Source organism: Hordeum vulgare, chromosome 3H (genome assembly GCF_904849725.1).
Source record: "Hordeum vulgare subsp. vulgare chromosome 3H, MorexV3_pseudomolecules_assembly, whole genome shotgun sequence".
Taxonomy (NCBI): domain Eukaryota; kingdom Viridiplantae; phylum Streptophyta; class Magnoliopsida; order Poales; family Poaceae; genus Hordeum; species Hordeum vulgare.
In genome coordinates this window covers 399,666,018-399,681,030 of record NC_058520.1, presented here as the reverse complement: position 1 = coordinate 399,681,030, position 15,013 = coordinate 399,666,018, and positions in this window count along the sequence as shown.

Here is a 15,013-nt window from a genome sequence, read left to right as displayed (position 1 = left end):
TTTTCTCCAACGCTCATTTACTTTCATGATTTATCAGAAAGTTTGAACATTTCTTGAGGCCATTTTGGGTTCATTGATTTTGAACTAGGTTGAAATTTCCTTTAGTTGAAATGGTGGCTAGGGTTTTGGGTTTTTCCTTTGCCACTTTGTTGTTTTTGTTGAAACTTCTTAGATGCAAATGCAAAGAAGACATGAGCACAATGCTATCTTGCTTAAGGTTTAGGGATGTGACAACTCACCCCCACTCAAAAGAATCTCGTCCCGAGATTTAGAAGTCGTCGGGAATAACGCAGGATATTCGAGTCGGAGACGATCCTCTCTTTCCCAAGTTGCCTCCTTTTCAGAATGATTTGACCATTGAACTTTAAGAAACTTGAGGTTTCGACGTCGAGTGGTACGCTCAGCTTGATCAAGAATACGCACGGGGTATTCTCGGTAAGAAAGGTTATCTTGTAGATCAAGCGCTTCGTGGTCTACTTCACGGATAGGATCCGAAAAGCAACGCCTGAGTTGCGAGACGTGGAAAACATCATGAACCTTGGAAAGATGCGGAGGAAGTTCCAACTGGTAGGCAACTTCTCCTCGTTTGGCAAGAATGCCAAAAGGTCCAATGTAACGAGGAGCCAACTTGCCCTTGATACCGAAACGATGGGTACCCTTCAAAGGTGTAACCCGAAGATAAGCCTTCTCGTCAACTTCAAAGGTCACAGCCTTATGATGACGATCATATTGGCTCTTTTGACGAGACTGGGCTGTTTTCAACTTTTCACGAATAATGCGAACCTGCTCTTCTGCATCCTGGATCATGTCCGGGCCAAAGAGTTGCCTCTCCCCGGTTTCTGACCAATTAAGAGGTGTTCGACATCTTCGTCCATAGAGAACTTCAAAAGGGGCTTTGCCCAAGCTTGATTGATAACTATTGTTATAAGCGAATTCGGCGAATGGAAGGCACTTCTCCCAATTCATACCGAACGAAATAACACAAGCTCGGAGCATATCTTCTAGGATTTGATTCACTCTTTCTACTTGACCACTTGATTGGGGATGGAAAGCAGTGCTAAAAGATAAGTGAGTCCCCATGGCATTCTGAAAACTTTCCCAGAAACGAGAAGTAAAGATACTTCCACGGTACGAGTTAATTTCCAGGGGAACACCATGAAGAGACACTATTCGAGAGATACATAACTCTGCTAGCTGGCTAGCTGTTATACTCTCACGAACAGGAAGAAAATGAGCCACTTTGGAAAGACGGTCAATGACCACAAAGATAGCATTATTTCCTTTCTTGGTCTTGGGAAATCCGGTAATGAAATCCATGCTAACTTTATCCCATTTCCATTCAGGAATAGCTAGAGGTTGAAGGGTGCCAGCAGGCCTTTGATGTTCTGCCTTAACTCGACGACAAACATCGCAGTTAGCAACGAACTCAGCAATTTCTCTCTTCATCCTAGTCCACCAGAACCTCTGGCGTAGGTCCTGATACATCTTAGTACTACCAGGATGAATGGTGAGAGGGGAATCATGAGCCTCCTTAAGGATTAACTGCCTTAGATGTGGGTTCTTAGGAACCACTAAACGATTCTGGAAGAATACCACACCTTGATCATTCATGGAAAATTCTTTAGCGTTTCCGCTAAAAATATTCTCCTTGATCCGTGATATACCCTTGTCACGCTTTTGGCCAGCTATAATTTGATCCTTAAGAGTAGGCTTCACCACCAGGGTAGAAAGGAATCCTTGAGGAACAATATGAAGATTCAACTTCCGAAAGTCCTCATGGAGAAGTGGTTGACCTTGTTGTAGCATCAGATTGTTACAATAAGATTTACGACTTAGTGCATCGGCCATAACATTGGCCTTCCCCGGGGTGTAAGTTATCCCTAAGTCGTAATCCGAGATCAACTCAACCCACCGTCTTTGCCTGAGATTCAAATCCGGCTGGGTGAAGATATATTTCAGACTTTGGTGATCAGTGAATATTTCGCAACGATTACCCAGAAGGTAATGTCGCCAGGTTTTTAGTGCATGGACCACAGCTGCAAGCTCAAGGTCATGTGTGGGATAATTATCCTCATGTGGACGCAACTGTCGAGATGCGTATGCGATCACATGACGATCTTGCATGAGAATGCAACCTAATCCTTGTCGCGAGGCGTCGCAATAGATAACAAAGTCCTTAGAAAAATCTGGTGGTAGCAACACAGGTGCGGAAGTCAGGCGTCTTTTCAGTTCCTGAAAACTATGCTCACACTGTGGTGTCCACTCGAACTTTTTATCCTTCTTGAGGAGTTCAGTCAGAGGCTTTGCAACCTTGGAGAAATTCTCGATGAAGCGGCGACAATAGCTCGCTAGACCAAGAAAACTCCTAACTTGCTTAACCGATTCAGGTTGAGTCCAATCAAGGACAGCTTGAACTCTCTCGGGATGGACAGCAATACCCTTACCAGAGATTACGTGGCCTAGATAGGTCACTTCTGGTAACCAGAATTCACATTTTGACAATTTGGCATAAAGGCGATGCTCTCGAAGTTTCATCAATACCAGCCTTAGATGCTCAGCATGTTCTTGTTCATTCTTAGAGTAGATGAGAATATCATCGAGGTATAGTACGACGAATTTATCCAAATACTCCATAAAGATTGAATTCATCAGTCGAGAGAAGGTGGCTGGGGCATTGGTTAAACCGAAGGACATAACGGTGTACTCATATTGGCCATAACGAGTAACAAAGGCCGTTTTTGGAATGTCCCCGTTCTTAATCTTGATTTCATGGTATCCCAACCTCAAATCCATTTTGGAGAAGACTGAGGATCCAGCGAGCTGATCGTACAGATCGTTGATCCTGGGAGCGGATACTTGTTCTTTATGGTGACCAGGTTAACTGGTCGGTAATCTACAACCATCCGATCCGTTCCGTCTTTCTTCTTGACGAAGAGGACGGGACAAGCCCAAGGAGAAGAGCTAGGACGAATGAAACCCTTGTTCAAGGCCTCATCTAATTTCTTTTTAAGTTCGGCTAGCTCCAGGGGTGCATCTTATAAGGTCTTCTGGCTATTGGGACAGTTCCCGGAACAAGATCTATCACAAACTCTACATCTCTGTCAGGTGGAATTCCTGGCAGTTCCTCTGGAAAAACATCCGGGAAGTCACGGACTACCGGAATGTCTTCAAGTTCCGGAAGAGGGTTGGCATTTAGGGAATAGAGCTGGCATTTGGCAACTCGAGTAGAGACATTTACTATCTCACCCGAGGGATGGGTAAGCTGGACATTTCTAGAGCGAGTATCAATCTTGGTATAGTGAGCTGACATCCAGTCCATGCCCAACATGATATTAATATCCGAAGATTTCAACGCTATCAATGAGGCTAGAAAAACTAGCCTGTCTACTAGAATTTCATTGTCATAGGTTATCCTAGAGGTTTGCCATTTACTACCAGGGGTTTGGACAACCAATGGGATTGGCATATCACAAAATGACATGTTATGCAAGTGTGCATAACTTTCTGAAATGAAGGAATGAGAAGACCCAGTGTCAAAGAGAACGAACGCTGGGTGATGATTAACAAGAAGCGTACCCAGCATGACGTCGGGATCCTCTGCAGCTTCTTCTGCTGACACATAGTTCACACGGCCACGTGCAGGAGTTGGCTTCACATAAAACGCTTTGCCCGACTTGGCCTGCCCGACGGACTTTCCGGGTTGCTTGGCACCCACATTCTGAGGACACTCACGGGAATAATGCCCTGGTTCTCCACACTTGTAGCATATCACCTGGTTGGCACGTGGTGCAGCATTGCTAGCTGGACCACCATAAGCTTTTGCTGGAGGGTTGGCCTGATTCGTCTGAGGCGCCACGTAGGATGGCCTCGGAGTGTATCTTGGCAGCAGAGAACTGTTTGGAACCCACAGCCTGCGTTTTTGAAATGCGGAACCAGAAGATGAGCCAAAGTCACGGGAGTGCTTCCTTGTGGCTTCAAAGTCAGTATGACCAGTCTCCGCACTGATCGCTTTGTTGACCAGGGCTTGAAAGCTTGCACACTCATGGAGGCGCAGGTCTCGACGGAGCTCAGGGCTCAGACCCTTACGGAATCTTACTTGCTTCTTGGCGTTAGTAGACACCTCCTCTGTTTCATAGCGGGCGAGGTAACCGAACTCGCGGCTATAGGCATCCACAGACAACTTGCCCTGAGTTAAGGCACAGAACTCCTCTCTCTTTCTGTCCATCAGGCCCTGTGGAATATGGTGCAGACGAAAAGCTGCACTGAAGTCTGCCCATGTGGCCACTGGTTCAGCGGGACGCATAGCTTCAAAATTCTCCCACCATAGATTGGCGGGTCCCTCCAGGAAATACGCCGCAAAGGTCACCTTGTCGGCCTCAGACACATTCGCAGAGCGAATCTTGCGTGAAATGCTGCACAGCCAGTCATCAGCGTCGAGGGGATCGACGGAATGATGAAACTTTGGAGGATTCAGCTTCACAAAGTCATTGAGGAACACTGCAGCATTCCTAGGCTGTCGAGCCGTATTCTGATCAATACGCTCTAGCAGTCGGTTGGTCTCCCTTTTATTTCTTTCTGCCTCAAGCATCACTTCTACCAGAGAATGTGGGTGAGGCAGGTCTTCCTGCGACGCTTGACTACCCTCACCTTGCTCATGAGCGGGGGCACGGTTCAACCTGGTGAACACCATCCTGACAAACAAACTCATAGCTTAGACCAATATCATATCAATACTAACTATGGATTAAGAATGTACTGAACACACGGAATGCGGAAATGAATATCCGAACAACATGGTAACAAGCAACTGCTATATATACACCATGGTTCATACACACCCTTACATAGTTTAGTACAAACTTACTCGAAAAGCAAACTACTGAAATGGTGGAACTACTCATCAGAGGCTTACAAGCTTCCTATACATTATTTATCTTGGCCTCCGGAATTCGTTTCACATTACTACCATACTCCACAAGTCACGCAAGACTGTGAACATACGGCTACTACCATACTATCCTTCCGCTCATAGCTCAAGCATCCGCATAGAACATCTCATAGAGGTTACCTCCATGACCCGGAAGCTCAACCTGCGGATCAGGGAACACTCTAGCCTGAGATCCCTGGGATCCGTAAGGACACGGATGTGGCCTTGGTCCCCTGACTGGTGGTAAGAGGGGTCCCCGAAGAGGTGTGACTCCTCCTATAGCTGGCCAGTCAACGTGGGCCGGAAGATGGGTCCTAACAGGGTTCAGCATCTCCATCTCTCCATACCCTGTCTGGACTACCGGTGCCAGCTGCGTCAAAGCTGTCCACAGACGGGCACGGGTAGCGTAAAGCTCCATGCGGAGAGCACAAGCATCCTTGTCTCTGTTCTCTAGCATCTCAACAGTGGACTGCAGAAGTGGATCCTCCATAGAAGAATCAAAATAGACTCCGCTGAGGTATCCCTCTTCACCAGACTGAGAGGCCGGAACATAGCAGAACTCTGAATTCTGCAGCAGTGCATGTCTCACTCTCATAATAGTCAGCATTGAATAGGCAGCATCTTGTACTGCATGTCAACAGTGACTCCCAACCCATAGGACCAATGGGTTGGCTTCTCCGCTCCAGGGTAATCTGGAAATACCATAACAGTGCAAATGTACTGGCTCTGGTTGAAGTCTCGGTACTGTTCCTCCACTGTGTACTCGGGGTACCAGCGGTAACCGCACACCGACATCACCCTGACCAGCATGGCCGTATGACCCGGTACATCATTGCACCTGGTCAGACGTACCACCTGACGAGAAGGACAACCAGGCATCTGTAAATAGAGAGTAATGCAAAAGCATTAGAGCTCCGAATGAAAAATTGGGCAGCATAACGGCTGTAAATGCTCAAAAAAAAATTTTGAGACAACCCAAAATGGAATAACGTAACCACTCAACTATCAAGTTCAATTCTCTGGTCACCAAACTTACTTCTTGCTTCCTAGGAATAAAAGAAACCCAATATCTCTCGACCCGTAGTCCTATAATCTACCGATCAAAATCCGAGCCTAGGAGAAGATGAGTAACCTAGTCCTTAATTCCCGCAGAAAAGACGAGGATGACCAGAATAGAATATCTTGAGAAGAGAACAAGAGTGTTACGTTCCCTTCCACAAACAATTCCCTTATATATAACTAAAGCAATTGTGGACTCAACTTCGACCAGTTTGGCTTAGTAATCCTACAGTCAGTCAGGCTCTGATACCAACGCTGTCGGGACCCCGATCCTAAGCCATAGGAATCCAGCCTGTAACACATCGCATCCCTTTGTGGTCTCACGCACGGTTAACTCCACGGCTGCAGCCTTACCTTAGCCGGGACCGTTTGCGTCTTTTGACTCACGTATGCGATAGTGTTGCTAGCATTCCAATGTCAAAGAACCCGGATCGACATGTCTAGTCATAAACCAAAGTGGCAGTTCCGCACAAGGACAGGCATACATGACCCAACAAAGCAGGTGTCGGTCATCAACAAACATAGACGAGTCGTAGCAAGCTACAAGGACTCCATTACGTCGCGTGACATTTCCCCAAAGGGGACAGACACAGCAGCTAAGAAGGACACATGCCGGTCAACCAATGTGTCCGGAGCAGTAGCGAACTACCAAGGCTCGTTGGATCACAAAGGGGCATTTCCTTGTAAGGAGTGCTACTAAAGTTCACGACTAGGTATTCGAACCCCATACATATCAAGTAAGACACACGTACGCATGGCATACCGATATGTATAGATACATCGATGGCATCACAACATAACCATAAACATACAAGCTTTATTTAAGAGGCTCGGAAGAGCCACACACATATTATTACACATTAAGGGTCTCACGACCCATAATAGTAGTCATACAATACAAGCCAGCGGAAGAGTTATAAACTGTCTGGGTACAGACAGAGCAACTAGAAGGCACATGGCCTGACTATACTACAGAGCCGACGTAGGGCCAGATCGTAGCTGGGACACCAGCTACTCGTCGTCGTCGATGTCTACGAAGAAACCTCCATTAGGGTCATTAGCAACCTATGCAACATTTATTAAGCAGACATGAGTACGAAGGTACTCAGCAAGACTTTAGGATGACTAACTACTCATGCAGGGTATCAAGAAGGTATGGTGGGGTTTCATGCGGAAAGCCAGCATTTGACTCGTGGCTAGACAACTTGCTTTTTGAAATTAGTTTTGACAACTTGATTTCTCGCACACGAGTCCACTAACACCACAACAATACACTATCGTGGAATCATTCCGTCTCCATACGGAAATGCCGTCCACGACACTCACGCTTATCTTGACAATTTTATGAGTAGCGATTGAAGTTATCTATGAACAACATATGTCTCCAAGTAGTCCATATCCGCGGACGCGGCTATTCGAATAGATCATAACCCTGCAGGGGTATACTTCGTCACACACGCTCCCGCCACTTATCGCCATGTGCACGTCATGCACCTCGGCAACCTTCAAGCGGAAGCCCAGCGAGGGAGTCGGCCACGACCGTTAACCACACTAGTACCTAGTCCAGGTTTATCGCCTATCTGAGAGTAACCCGTACGGAAGTCCGGCCGAGGTTTCCGCCACGGCCTCAAACGATGTGCGCAGGGTTCCCAAGCCCACCATCTGGGTGCCACTTGGTACACCGTGCCACTGCCTACCGCATCACGGTCCACCTCTCAGGTCAGCACCATGCACGGCCTCCAGCATTACTATAAACACCAGAAACTACTTGCAACTCTTGGACCGAGTACTACGCGATTAATAGGCCGAGCGGGGTCATATTTCAGGGCCCAGCATGTGGTAGTATCTAGTCTTGGATTACATACACGGAACTCAGTTCCTAAGGACGGTTCCAATGAAACAACCCGCCATGTACTCCTACACAGCCTTTCACCGGTACCTTTACCAAATCAAGTTCAGCACACGACCTTTGCTCACCGAACACATTCCACATTTCTGCTCATCTCCCAGATGGCAGACCATACACAACTCTAAGCATAGCATGCATAGCAGGATAAGGCACATTATAGCTCAAGCAACTACCAGGTATGCTAGGTTGCAAGGTTCGGCTATTTACTGTGACAAGGTTAAGTCATGCAAAGGAAGTGGGTCCAACTATCGTGGCAAAAGCAGTTGAAGCATTTGATCCTAATGCAATAAATAGGTGCAGGAGCAAGAACATAGGTGTTATCGGGATGATCAAAAGGGTTGCTTGCCTTGTTGCTCAGAGGAGGAACGATATCCGTCGGACGGATATTCGGTGGAATCCGGGGGTGCGGAGCCTACCGAAATGAACGGCATCAATCAATAACAATCATATGCAATCAAAATGATGCATGAGCAAGGCATTAGAATGCAAGTGATAAGTTATTATAATCAAGATATTTTAGGTTTAGAGTTGATTTGAATCACACTCGAATAGCAATTCAAACGGGTATTCTTGGATACCGGTTTAATTGATTCGACCTCATGCTCAGATCAACCTAATGTTAACATGCATGAAATGTCATGTTATGTTACTGATTTATCTCTAGGGCAGTGTGTGATCATTGTATTTATAATGAAATTTGGATATTTTTGCAAATTCCATTTATAAAGTGATTAAAAGAATTGAATTATTCCTTATTTCACAATTTAGGGTTCTGTAACTTTTTCAAACATAGTTGAAAATAGCATAATCAGAATCCTTGAATTTTTCTGATACTTTTCATATATAAATTATTTTCATTGGAGTTACAGATGAATTTCTATGATTTTTGCAATTTTTAGCAATTTCCTGAATTATTTTTATACTGGAAATTCCATTTATTGCATCAGGCTGACGTCAGCAGGTCAGCCGACCTGTTCAGGTCAAACCTGACAGGGGGGCCCCACTGGTCAGCCTCTCTGGGGCTAATCCTGCGCTGACCAGCCCCTAATTGGGGTTTGACCAGGCGTGGGGCCCTCTGTCAGCGACTGAGGGGAGGGCGATTACGCCCTAATGGTCGGCCACGTCGACGGCCACCGGAGGGTGGTCGCCGGCGACCAAACCCGCGGCGGAGGGCTCGCCGGAGGCGACCTAGATGTCGCTGCACAGCACGAAAACGCACGCGGTTGGCAGCTGCAGCAAGCTCGCGAAGTGGCCGATCTGGCAAGACCAACTGGGGAGGCTAGGGTCGCCGGAAGAGGCGTCGGCGACGAGCCGGAGCGGCGGCCGAAGCTCGGGCGTCGTCGGGGGCTTTGAATCAGAGGGATCCATGCTTTGATCTTAGCTGCTACGGCATCTACGCGTCGTCCTGGAGCTTCTGGTGCTCTCGGGAGGACGAGCTGGACATCGGAGGGCTACCGGCGACGAGCGTCAGCGGCGGTGCTCGTCGGGCTCCGGTGAAACTAGGGCTAGAGGAGGGGATCGACGGGGAAAAACTTAGGGCAAACCACCGCATGCTCACAGGGAGTGCAGAGAAGAGCTCAGACGGCTTGGGGAAGGCCTGGGGGCGACGAATCGACGGGAGAGGTCCGACGGCCGAAGGAGGAAGACGATGGCGTTGCGGGCGTTGCAGGGCGCGAGGAAGCTTCGGCTTCTGCAGGAATGACCAGGGCGACGAGGCGGAGCTAATGGCGTGCTCGCGGAGGGGATCCTATGGCCAGGGGCACGGCCAGCTCGAGCTCGAGCTCGGCTCTAATGGCGGCAGCAGGGAGAAGGAGGGGATCCGGGAGGAGGGGATGAACCGAGGCGGGGAATGGATAGGGGAAGCTCTCGGGAGCTCATCGCCGTCGTCGCCAGCGCGAACCGGCGGCCAGGCAGGCACGCAGGTGCGTGGCCGCGCCGGAGGAGGCGGCGGCCACCTCCTGCTGCCTACTGGCGCGGGGAAGGGGACGAGCGGCGAGATGGGCCGGGCCTGGCTTGGGCGACAGGTAAGACTTTTTTCCATTTTCTATTTTTTTGTTTTTCTGTTTTGCTATTTATTGCTTTGCTAATTATTTCAGCTCCAAAAAAAAAAGTAAAAACTATTTTAGACCTCCTGAAATATTTATTATAATATCCCCACTCATTTCCAAGACTTTCAACATTTTTGGAAAATTATAGTTTCTGATTTCAATTTTTAAATTTGAAACCAGTGGCTTTTGCATTTATTTAAAATGCTTAAAGTGTCAAGAAAATAGTTTTCTCCAATGCTCATTTACTTTCATGATTTATCAGAAAGTTTGAACATTTCTTGAGGCCATTTTGGGTTCATTGATTTTGAACTAGGTTGAAATTTCCTTTAGTTGAAATGGTGGCTAGGGTTTTGGGTTTTTCCTTTGCCACTTTGTTGTTTTTGTTGAAACTTCTTAGATGCAAATGCAAAGAAGACATGAGCACAATGCTATCTTGCTTAAGGTCTAGGGATGTGACAGCCAGGCCCATTCGGGGACCTCCTAGCCCCGAAGCCACCTAAGCCAGCCGCCGCCAGCACCTCCTCCTCCCGAGTTGTTGCATCCCGCACCTCGATCTGCCCCGCGCCTGCTACCTCGCTGCGCCGCCGCCGAAGCCCCGACCACCTGCACGAGCGCCAGTGCAACGTCGCCGCCGCAGCCCCGCAGGCCGAAGCTCCCCTGCCCCTGAGCCCTGAGGTCCTCCCTGTGTGTCGCCCCACTCCTCCCAAGAGCGTGGCCAGGGGCAGCTCCTCTGCCCGACCCGCCGGTGGGTGCCGCCGTCGCCCCACTCCCGCAACCGCCGGCCACCAGAGTACGCCGCCGCCGGGCGCCGCTGCAAATGCCTGCCGCCGGCGCCTCCTCTCAATCTGGATTTGGATCTAGATCCTGAACGCCGCCGCCTGCCCGTTGACCCATCGCCTGCGGTGCCTTGCCCCAGCCCAGCTGGGTGCAACCGGCCCAGCCGCACCCCCCACCGACCAGGCTCGAGCCTGCCCAAGTGGCAAGGGTGAGCACCCCATGCGCATATTTGTTTTTCTTTGATGTGTTAAGCTGTGTTAGGCCTAGTAGCAGATCCGGCCCAAATAGTTTTTTTAGGTCGTGTGAATTTATTATTTTCAGAAAATTGCATGATTTGAAAACCCGCGTAACTTTTAAACCGTGCGCCGGATTGCGACAAGTTAGACATGTAGAATGTGGGGAATTTTGCGTAGATTAATATTTTCTAACTCTCATGCATATTTCAAATTGTTAGCCGTGCTATTTGCATTGGTTTGCGTGACAACATCTTAGAAATGGTTTAGTTCGTAATTATTTAACTGTAGCTCCATTGGAGACGATCCATACATGTAAATGGACTAAAATGACGAGTAGAATAACATGAACCAATTTTTTTGTTTAACAAACATAAAATATGTTTAGGTCAGATACGGACAAATTTTGAAGTTAATGCGTGGGGTCGTTTCAGAAATACTATGTCGTTCCCGACCCCATTTAAAATGCCTAGATAGGTAGTTTATTAGTGCTTCACCTCTTGCCGTGTTTAAAAAACATTTAATATTGTTGTGCACCTAAATGGGAGTGAACTAAATAATTAAATGTGAAGTTTCGTTAATATGCAACTCGTTGCATATGGAGCTTCACTTAATGTGTAGTATCTGTTGGTGTGATTTGCCATGCCATACCTTGCATAATTGAACTGATCTTGCATCATATTAGGGTGTGCATCATATCGTGCATGTGTCGTGCTATATATCGTGTGTTGATTCTTGTTTCTGGTTTTCTTTGTCTCGATAGAGTTCCGCAAGTGTGTTGGAATGTCACGATCCGTTCGACTACGTCGGTTCGTCTGCTTCACGGTGTCGTTCTTCTTCCAAGCGGGATTATAGGCAAGATGATCATTTCCCTAGACACCATTACTATCATTTCCATGCTAGTTGTCTTGTTTCCTTCGCTATGTCTCACTGCCTACCACCTGTTAAATATCAGCCTCGCAACTTTGCAATAAAAACCTCTAATCTTTCCACTACCCAGCAAACCTTGTTTGGCTATGTTACCACTTGCTCAGCCTTCTTATAGTGTTGCTAGTTATAGGTCCAATTTCTTCCATGTGAAAACATGGGTTCCTTGTTATATCACCATATTATAGCTAATTAATTTAATGCAACTATATACTTGGTAAAAGGTGGAAGGCTTGGCCTTCTATCCTGGTGTTTTGTTCCACCTTTGCCGCCCTTAGTTTCGTCTACTAGTGTTATTTCCATAAATGAGCACTCCTAACATGCTTGGGGTTATTATGGGGACCCCCTAGATTCTCGTTTTGGGAAAAAACTTGTTTGGCAAGGCCCAACATTGGTACTATATTTGCCCAACATAATAATTCTGATAATACTGAAAACATTGGGCGTCATGAACCCGAGGAGTAATTCAACATAATACAAGGGGGCCAGTGCCACTGATGCTGGTCCAAAACTAGAGTTGTTTGCGGGGCCAACCCGGGGCAACTCGAGAGATTTCTATCAGGCCACCATACGCTATGCTTATTCGTCGTGTCCCAAGACGAGATACGCGGCTCCTATCGGGATCGTCGACACGCCGGGTGGCCTTGCTAGACTTGTTTTACCTTTCTCGAGAATCTTGCGCGAGTGATTCTGAGGATACTTTGGGCTATCTCGAGGTTGAGGTTTTCCAATAGGAACCCGAGGAGATCACGGGTTTCCCTGATTGAGGTCATTCCATCGATGCGCGTGGTAGTTTGTGATGGACTAGTTGGAGCACCCCTGCAGGGTTATATCTTTGGGAAAGTCGTGCTCGCGGTTATGTGGCAAACTTGGAACTTTGTTTAACATCCGGTTCTAGATAACTTGAAGTAAACTTAATTAAAAACTTGCCAACTCAGTGCGTAACCGTGACTATCTTTTCCACAAGCTCCTTCTCCGACCGAGGATACGGTGGGGTTATGTCTGACGTAACTAGGTGTTCACGATCATTCATTTGATCACCAGTAGTTCACGTCTACTATGCGTAGATCATCCCCCTCTTTTATTCTTGTACTCGTAAGTTAGCCACCTCAAATAAATGCCTAGTCGCTTGCCGCAGCCTCACCACTTAACCATACCTCACCCATTAAGCTTTGCTAGTCTTGATACCTTTGGAAATGAGATTGATGAGTCCCCTGTGGCTCACAGATTACTACAACACCAGTTGCAGGTACATGTAAAGGGTTACTTTGACGTCAGCACGATGATTGTTCTATTTGGAGTTTCTTCTTATTCTTCTTCTTCATCGATCTAGAATGGGTTCCAGGCTAGCATCTTGGGATAGCAAGAATGGACGTCATTCTTTTATCGTTTGTTTTCGTCCGTAGACAGACCTTGCTCTTCTTCATGATGACTGGATATTGCTGTATTGATGTGAACTTGATGAAGCTTGTGGCGATTGTAAGCCAATTCCATATACTCATCTATTCTGTACATGTACTTTTAACGATATCCATTCTTGCGAAACGACGAGATGCGTTTCTATCCCCGTCGAGGCCCTCGCGCCAAAATAAGGATAGGATCGCATCTTGGGCATTACAATTGGTCGCCATTGCATTGATTTCACAACCTAGGAGAGTATGGCGTCTAGTGAGAGAAATTACCACCGTAGAGGTCCATATTTTGATGGTACAAACTTTGCTTGTTGGAAGCATAAAATGAAAATGCATATCCTTGGTCATAACCCCACCGTTTGGGATGTTCTTCGTGTTTGATTGCAAGGTGAATTGTTTGGCAATGGAAGGGAACCAGATCGTGAAGAGACCATGGAAGAATTGAAGATGTTCAATACAACGCTCAAGCATGCAACATTCTACTTAACTGCCTATGCCCCGAAGAGTTCAACAAGATTAGTCGTCTTGAGAATGCTAAGGAAATTTGGGATACTTTGGTTGATATGCACGAAGGTACCGAATACGTCAGGGAATCTTAGTTATATGTGCTACAAAGTCAACTTGACAATTTCAAGATGAATGATGGTGTAGGAGTCACTAAAATGTACTCTAGGACCGCTCTCATCAGAAATGAGGAAGCGAAGAGATGACCGACAAATTCATCATCAAGAAGATCGTTAGAGCCTTGGATGGAAAATATGACACCGTGTGCACATTGATCCAAATGATGCCAAAGTACAAAGATCTGAGGCCAATGGAGGTCATTGGAAGGATTGTTTCTCATGAGATGTCACTCAAAGACAAAGAAGAGCTTCATAACAAGTCAAGCGGTGCATACAAAGCTTCAAGTGACACTCCCACTACCTCAAATGACAACCTTGTTGCGAATAAATAGGTAAGCCACATGATCAAGAAATTCAACAAGTTCTACAAGAGTAGAGGCAAAGAGAGAAGCTCCAAGTAAAGATATGAAGAGAAGTGTTCATCTAGTCGTGACCGAATTGTTACAATTGTTGATGGCCTGGACAGTATTACAATGCGTACCCCTCCCTCACCCCAGAAAAGAAGAGAAACCTAGAATAATAATCTGAAGATATGAGTCACCTCGAAGAGAGAGAAGGAGTAGATAAGATCATTATGAACGAAGACACTCTCGGAGAAGCAAGGACTCAGTGAAGAAGGACAACTACACCAAGAGCCACTCGAGAAGAATACATCAAGATCATTTTGGTGAATGGGTATCCGACTCCAAATCTGACAACCAGTATTAGAGAAGCTACCACTCCAACTCTGACTATAGTCATGATGAAGGTGTTGCCGGATTAGCACTCGTATTCTCCAATTCCTATGACATATTTGATTCATCAAATGAAGGAATTTGAAGTTTCTTCATGGCTAAAGGCCCCAAGGTATAAGACCCCGAATACGTTGACTGTAATAGTGATGAGGACGACTTACTTGGAGATGATGACTTGCTCTTTTATAAAACTAGTAATGTTAGTCAATATGAACTTGATTATAATCATACTAGTCAAGATAAGTCGCATGATGATGATAAGAAGGAGATTGTGCGTCTAACTAAAGAATAAAAAACTCGTAAGTTAGCTCATTAATCTACTCAATAAGAACATAGAGGGCTTGTAAGACCTCATGAGAAGTTA